This window comes from Portunus trituberculatus, chromosome 25 (genome assembly GCF_017591435.1).
Source record: "Portunus trituberculatus isolate SZX2019 chromosome 25, ASM1759143v1, whole genome shotgun sequence".
In the NCBI taxonomy this organism is placed as follows: Eukaryota; Metazoa; Arthropoda; class Malacostraca; order Decapoda; family Portunidae; genus Portunus; species Portunus trituberculatus.
In genome coordinates, this window is record NC_059279.1 from 4,387,501 (window position 1) to 4,394,109 (window position 6,609).

At 39.1% G+C, this 6,609-nt stretch overlaps 2 long non-coding RNA genes across 2 annotated transcripts in view; one reads left to right on the forward strand and one right to left on the reverse strand.

Annotated features, from left to right (window-relative positions):
* LOC123508787 overlaps positions 1–2,871 on the reverse strand; it is a 2,895-nt gene extending 24 nt beyond the window's left edge. Inside the window, exons 1-2 of the long non-coding RNA XR_006676004.1 lie at positions 2,679–2,871; positions 1–2,064 (exon numbers count right to left, since the gene is read on the reverse strand). The exon at positions 1–2,064 is cut by the window's left edge and continues 24 nt beyond it. This is a non-coding gene — a long non-coding RNA (uncharacterized LOC123508787). The remainder of the gene's footprint in view (positions 2,065–2,678) is intronic.
* A 691-nt stretch (positions 2,872–3,562) lies between these two features.
* On the forward strand, positions 3,563–5,097 carry LOC123508970. Its single transcript, XR_006676060.1, has 4 exons — positions 3,563–3,784; positions 3,987–4,134; positions 4,280–4,396; positions 4,774–5,097. It is a non-coding gene; the product is annotated as an uncharacterized LOC123508970 (long non-coding RNA).
* The last annotated feature ends 1,512 nt before the right edge of the window (positions 5,098–6,609 follow it).

Genomic DNA, 6,609 nt, shown 5'->3' on the forward strand with positions numbered 1-6,609 from the left:
AGAAAATGACAAGATTATTGAGGTTCCCTGAATATACAGCTTTGCTATTCACCGTCTAAACCATACAAAAATATTTTCCATGCATTATTAGTCTTTGTGTGTATTTTGAAATATTTAATTTCCTTTTCAATTTTACCCGAAATAACTACATGAATATTAACAGTATGTACCGAGACAAAATCAGCTGATTCATAATGTTGCAACTTCTGAAATCATTTAAAAGAACTAAGTTCAAGCAGTTAAATTAAATACTGACTAAAAAATCAACCAATGGATATCAGTGCATAGACAGTTGGTGAAAGCTGAAATTTTTGCAACTTTTCACAACCCAAGTATTGAGAACAGCACCCATTGACACTGTGACACACAAGCCTCATGTAACTAAGCTTATACCATCACCCAACTGACAAAAAACCAAATCAACTTTGCCACTAATATATATTTCTCCAAGCGTGAAGGAATGATGGCTGGTTGGCAGTAGAAGGCATCACTCAAACAGACCTCCACTCTATCTGATAACACTGTCTTGCTACACTCACACACACACATACACACACACACATTGTGGGGGCAAAGATAATCTGGTGTTCCTATAGTGCTAATGCTAACACTTCACACCCACAATACCTCCAGGGTAACAATAACAATAATACTGGTAACAACTTAAGCATAAACATTACAGTGTTAAGAGAAGCACCTAAAGAAGCACATTGTCACATCTAGCTTGGCCATGTTCTAGATACTCTGTCACTTGAAATAATCTGGATATATATTTGTATGACTCTAGTAACATTGTTTTAATACACAAGTGGCCACCCTGATGTAGGATTGCAGTCCTGGTATGTAAGTATATATTAATATAATTTAGAACAGCAACAATAAAAGTAGGTAAACTTGCTGGACGGGACCAAGGTAGTTCATGCAGATTTTGCCGATACGTTTCTACAGTCAATCCAGGTAACATCTTCAGGATTAGTGTTCATAATTATGTCTACAAGCAAATAAACCTCCAAAACATGAAAACAATCAGAAATCCCCTTCATCTATGGGGATCTTAATCACAACAACACTTCCCATAAATGAAGCAGGACATTTTAGCAGCTTTTCTATTACTTCAAACATCCAAACACCTGTGCTCTAGTTCTGCCAGTAGTGAAGTTCCTGTCCTACAATAATTATTTACCTTATGTAAGATACAGAAAACATGCTCTATTTCTAATATACATGAAATATGCTACTTTCTTTTTCCATACAAACTGGGAAGTAGTAAGTAGTTGCTTTCATTAAATATTTTACATCAATGGAAAAAGATGACAGTCATGTTTTTACTTCATTCAAGTGAATTTGTGCCAAGAGGCTGACAGATAAAAAGAATGATAACAGAAAGGCTGCACAACAGTCATTTCATTCACATCCAATAGAATAGTTTATGTAATCAATATAATCATGATCAACTAAGGCACAGTACTCAGCTAGCAACTCCAGCACCATACAGTATACTTTCTTCCTCACATGCTTTACAATATGCACCTTTTAATCAAGCAAACATTCTGGATAGTAATAACATTAGATGAGACTCTTGCCTTAATAAATAGCTTGTCACCATAACAAAATTTAGAAAAGATACCTTCCTTACATGATATTTTGTCAGGAATTTGAGCAAAGGCACCAAATAGGTATTGAAGGCATTTCTATTCCTTATCAAAGTTGAATCAGAGTAAACAATTTATATAAATGTGATACAGACTGACTCTTTCACAAGATAGCATTTATATCATTGTGTCAAATAGAAATCAAAGCAAAGAATCATTAACTTTGATATCAGAAGACCGTGACACATAAATCGGTATCAGATGCAGCAGGAGTGTATTTACAAATCCAGATCCAGGTCCTTTGGTCTAGTCTTGAAGTACACCAGGAGGGCAATCAGGATAAAGATTCCCCCCAGGACAGGCAGAGCAACAGTGAATGCCTTCTCCTTGTTGGCCAAAAAGTCTTTCTTCCTCTCTTTTCTCTCCTTGGCAGTCTCTTTCACCTTTCCCTTCAGCTGACGCATCTTGGCTCCTGAAAGACAAGGCGACTGTTACATCATTGCTGGGTTTTCTAGTTTTTACCCTCTATTGATACATTTTAGTTTTTTATGTTATGGCTAATTCTACTCATCTCTAATCTGGCTATTAAGTGAGCCTTTTTTTATCATTTTTTATTGTCTTCTTACATAAAAAAGAAGAGGAAAGTTAGCCAAGGGCAACAAAAAATTTTAAAAAAGGCACTTATTTGCCAGTCCCCTTGCAAGTCACTGTGAGGCTGCGATGACCTGGCTACCCAAAATCACAGACGACTCCTGGAAGAAGCCGATTCAAGACTCCACCTGTGAATAGCATGTTTTAGATCTTATGGTCATGTGGTAAAAACTGTGATCGAGGCCACCTATTTTTTTTTTTTTTTTTTTCGGTACAATCAAACCACTGTTCATCTTTCCATACATCTAACTTTATTGAAGACTCACGAACTGCCCCTCATAACACGAGATACCATGAGAAACTACAACAATACACCACTGCAAGCTGGAAATAAGCCACGTCTGAGCTTCAAATATAAGCCAAACTGAGAAGAGAATCATCAAATCGAAACATGTCAAAAAAAATACGAGAAAAACACACACAGTCATATATTACCTTTTCAAAGAGGCTTAAACGTGAACACAGGTGAGCCACAGGAGGAATAGAAAGCAGGACAAGGGGAGATAAGGAAAGGAATGCTGGAGGGGGCAAATTATCAGTGGATTTGTGTGAATGAGGTGACACTCGGCGACACACACACTGACAGACGTGGCCGTGTTTGTGTTTACGTGGACCCTGCAGTCTTGCTCTTGACACGACTCTCACTTTTTTTGCAACGGGGTGATGTTTCGGGGTTTTTTTCCCTATCCATGTGTTTGCTGGTCTTTTTTCGTTGTATTTTTGTCTTTGTAATTTATCTATTATTTTTTGCTTCTTTTTTTTTTATCTGGATTGATAGTCATTGTTTTCACTACTACTACTACTACTACTACTACTACTACTACTACTACAACAACAGCAACAACAACAACAACAACAACAACTACTACTACTACTATTACTACTACTACCTATTAGCTACCTTCTATATGTACTACTACTACTGCATACTACTATTACCTTAACTACTACTATATGTACTACTGCTACTAGGTACTACTACTACTACTATTACTACTATTACTAGTATTACTACTATCTTGATTGTTAGTGTAGTTGTAGTAGTCATTAGGAAGCTTTAAAATAAGAAAACAATTTTATGGATAAGAACTGTGGCTGGAAATAGGCAGATGGTACGCCTGGTGACCTATTAAAGTTTTTGTTATGTTCTTATGTTTATATGTTCTTATTATCGATGATTTGTTTGAGACTTTGCTTGTTTATGTAGGACCAGAACGAGAAGTTAATGACCTTTAAACATTACCCAAAACAGAGGAGTTCGGAGCATCAGTGTGAACGAGACTGAGTGAGAAAGCGAGGCAATCTCGGAAACCAAGCAGAGACATTCGCTCTCAATCAGCCAAGGACCAACGGAGGTGCTGGAAGGAAACCGTGAAGTGTTACCAAGAACCGGTCACGGACATCGCTCTTAGCCAGGTAAGGGTCAGTGAAAGTGTTCTAGGGCCGTGGCGAGAAGGCAGAGCGAAAAACCAAGTCCTTGTCTTCCATATTTGTAGCCAAGGATCATTAGGGATATAAGGATGTGACGAGGAAACGGAGAGGTAAGTTAAGTCTTCTTTCTCTATGCTAGTGGACAGCTAAGAACCGGTGGTAACCGAGTAACCACCAAGTTACAATACATTTTATACGTTCTAGATTTAATGATAGTAAGGGTGTGTTTGGAAAAATGTTAGCTTTCAGTGTGTCGGTGTTTGGTTTAATGTCTGATTTCAGGTCAGTGTCTTGAGTGGTCTTTTCCTGCAGGATGTGTGGGTGTGGCTGCCTTTATTGGTGTTGACGAGCGGTTGGTGTGGTGATGCTTCCCTAACTCGTGTGCAGTTTGATGACTGTTACGATTTGGGTAATTTAGACGTGTAAGAAGTCACAAGGTAACGAGTGGTACTTTTACGAGGTAATTCTGCGCATGAGGGTATAGTTTGCCTACCGTATTGTTTAATGTTTACCGAATAGTCTAATTGTTGAGCATTATTCCGATTGTAAAAGTATACTCTAATGAATTGGCATGGGTGATTAGTCAAGTATATACATTTTTTCAGATTGTTCGTATTCTGGGTTTCCTGTATTGAGCGGAGTGTATAGTCTGGGTTTCATCTAAAGAGGGCGAAGTGGAGCATCTGAGGAACACCGCAGCTTCAGGATAACGAGGATACGAGGTAAGAATAAACTCTCATTTAATGACGGACCTCCACTATTTTCAAATAATTTTTTAAGTTCAATGGTATATAGTGTTAATGAATAACAAATATAAATGTCTTGATAAACCGGCTGATCATAATGGCCTTTGAAAATAATCCTGGTGGAAGAGAAGTTTCTAATTAAAGGCCTTAATTGGTGCTTGCTTTAGAGGTAATTTTTACGAAATGATAGTTCAGAGTAAGGATTTTATTGCTGCTTGCTTCAGAGGTAGTTTTTGTTATTTTGATAAATGGTGGGGTTCCTGATGGTGGTGTTCCAAGTTCTCGAACAAGGGTGTGAGGGTGTTCAATTATCCCCATAGATCTATTTTAACGTCTTTTTTCTCAAATCACAGATTGAGACTTCTGTTTCTGTCGATCTCCGTCCGTGGACCAGCGTTCTGGCATCGCTGCAGTCATCCCTTCTCGTCTTCTGTAACCACTGGCTCTCCATTCCCTAGCGTGGATGGGTTACTTTTTGAACCAAGCCTCGTGGGCTAGCCGTGGTGCTGGTTAATGAGCTAATTGTTCCTCAAGAGTTCGAGAGACTCTCCCAATATTAAAGTTTTTGGGTTTTTTTTTTTATTTATTTTTTTTTTCCAGTGGTGACTCGGTGCTGTTTCTCGGGTGACCCTTCGAGGTATCAATAAAAACGCAATTTGAATAAAACGCAAACTATAGGTGGATCAGTTATACCATTTCCTTGTGCATAAAATAATGGATCATCCGTAGCCTTTAATATTAGAGGCACAGTGAGGGCATGCATGATAATACTGAATGAAACAGGTATATAGGTTTTGTTTAATTTTTTTTTATTTATTTATACCATGTGGGCTTTTTACGGAAATTTCTGGGCTAAAGGGGGTACTTTATTGGGTACCTCCTATCCTTGTACAAAGTCTGAAATACCCCCCTGGGGGCCCCATGAGCAACTGCAGCCAAACCTCTAAATAAAATACCCCTTCCCATTAGTACCCCTTCTCAGTAGAGCAACGCAGCCCAATGTAATTATAACAAGTTTTACTACGACGCCATTATACTACTACGCCATTACAACGCACACCCAGTCTACAAACCTTTCTTAATATATATACTATGCACGCCTAGCCTACTAGCATCATATTCTTTCGTACGCCTAGCTTACTAGCATCATAAAAGAATGAGATATCCTCCAATTATTCTTTCATTTTTGTTGGTCTTCCGTCCAGTCACGGTCGTCGTCGCGCGCGCCTTTTACTACTAGCCCACAATAAATATTTTCAACCTATCCTTTGCGTCGTCGTCCTCGGCCTGTAAAAGGTCCTCCTTTGCGTCGTCGTCCTCGGCCTGTAAAAGGGTGGGGGAGAAAAGAGCAATTGATACCAGGAGCACACGTCTCTCAGCATCTAACCTTACAACCTATGCTGCAGCATACATAATCAATGCTGGTTTATTTTTCAGCATTCATTTAAATAAAAAAAAGTTTTCTAACTATCCTTTCGGACACGTTGAGAACCCTCCATTTCCTCCTAACAAATCCCTTCTATATGCCTTTCTCCCATCTGCCACTGAAATGCACTTGGGATTACCATGATTCCCACCACAATTGCCTTTTTTAGTCCGTCACACACATACGCCAATCCACAACTACCATAGGCTCCTCAATGCCAGGAAAGGGTGTTTTCAACAATACATGTACTACGTGCTGAACTTGCCCTCCATTCCTGACTACCATGCATGGTTGTCACTCATCCAGTATCCTTTATTTTCTTCCTAACCTCAACCGTTCTCTCTACTATAGGTTTTCCCTTCGGCTTCCCAACCCGACGCACATCTCCCCCTCCCCCGCCAAAAAAAAAAAAAAAAAAACCACCACCGCCACCAGTGTTTCCACCTTCGAACAAAAAAGAAAATTGTTAGACGGAAATTTTCAAGAAAGATTTAAATTTAGAGAAATCTAAGGAAATCTTGCTAATTTTTGTCAAGGTTTTTTTTTTAAGGAAAGTGAGTGTGTGTGTGTATTTCACTGTTTGATCTGCTGCAGTCTCTGACGATACAGCCAGACGTTACCCTACGGAACGAGCTCAGAGCTCATTGTTTCCGATCTTCGGTTAGGCCTGAGACCAGCCACACACCGGGACAACAAGGTCACAACTCCTCGATTTACATCCCGTACCTACTCACTGCTAGGTGAACAGGGGCTACACGTGAAA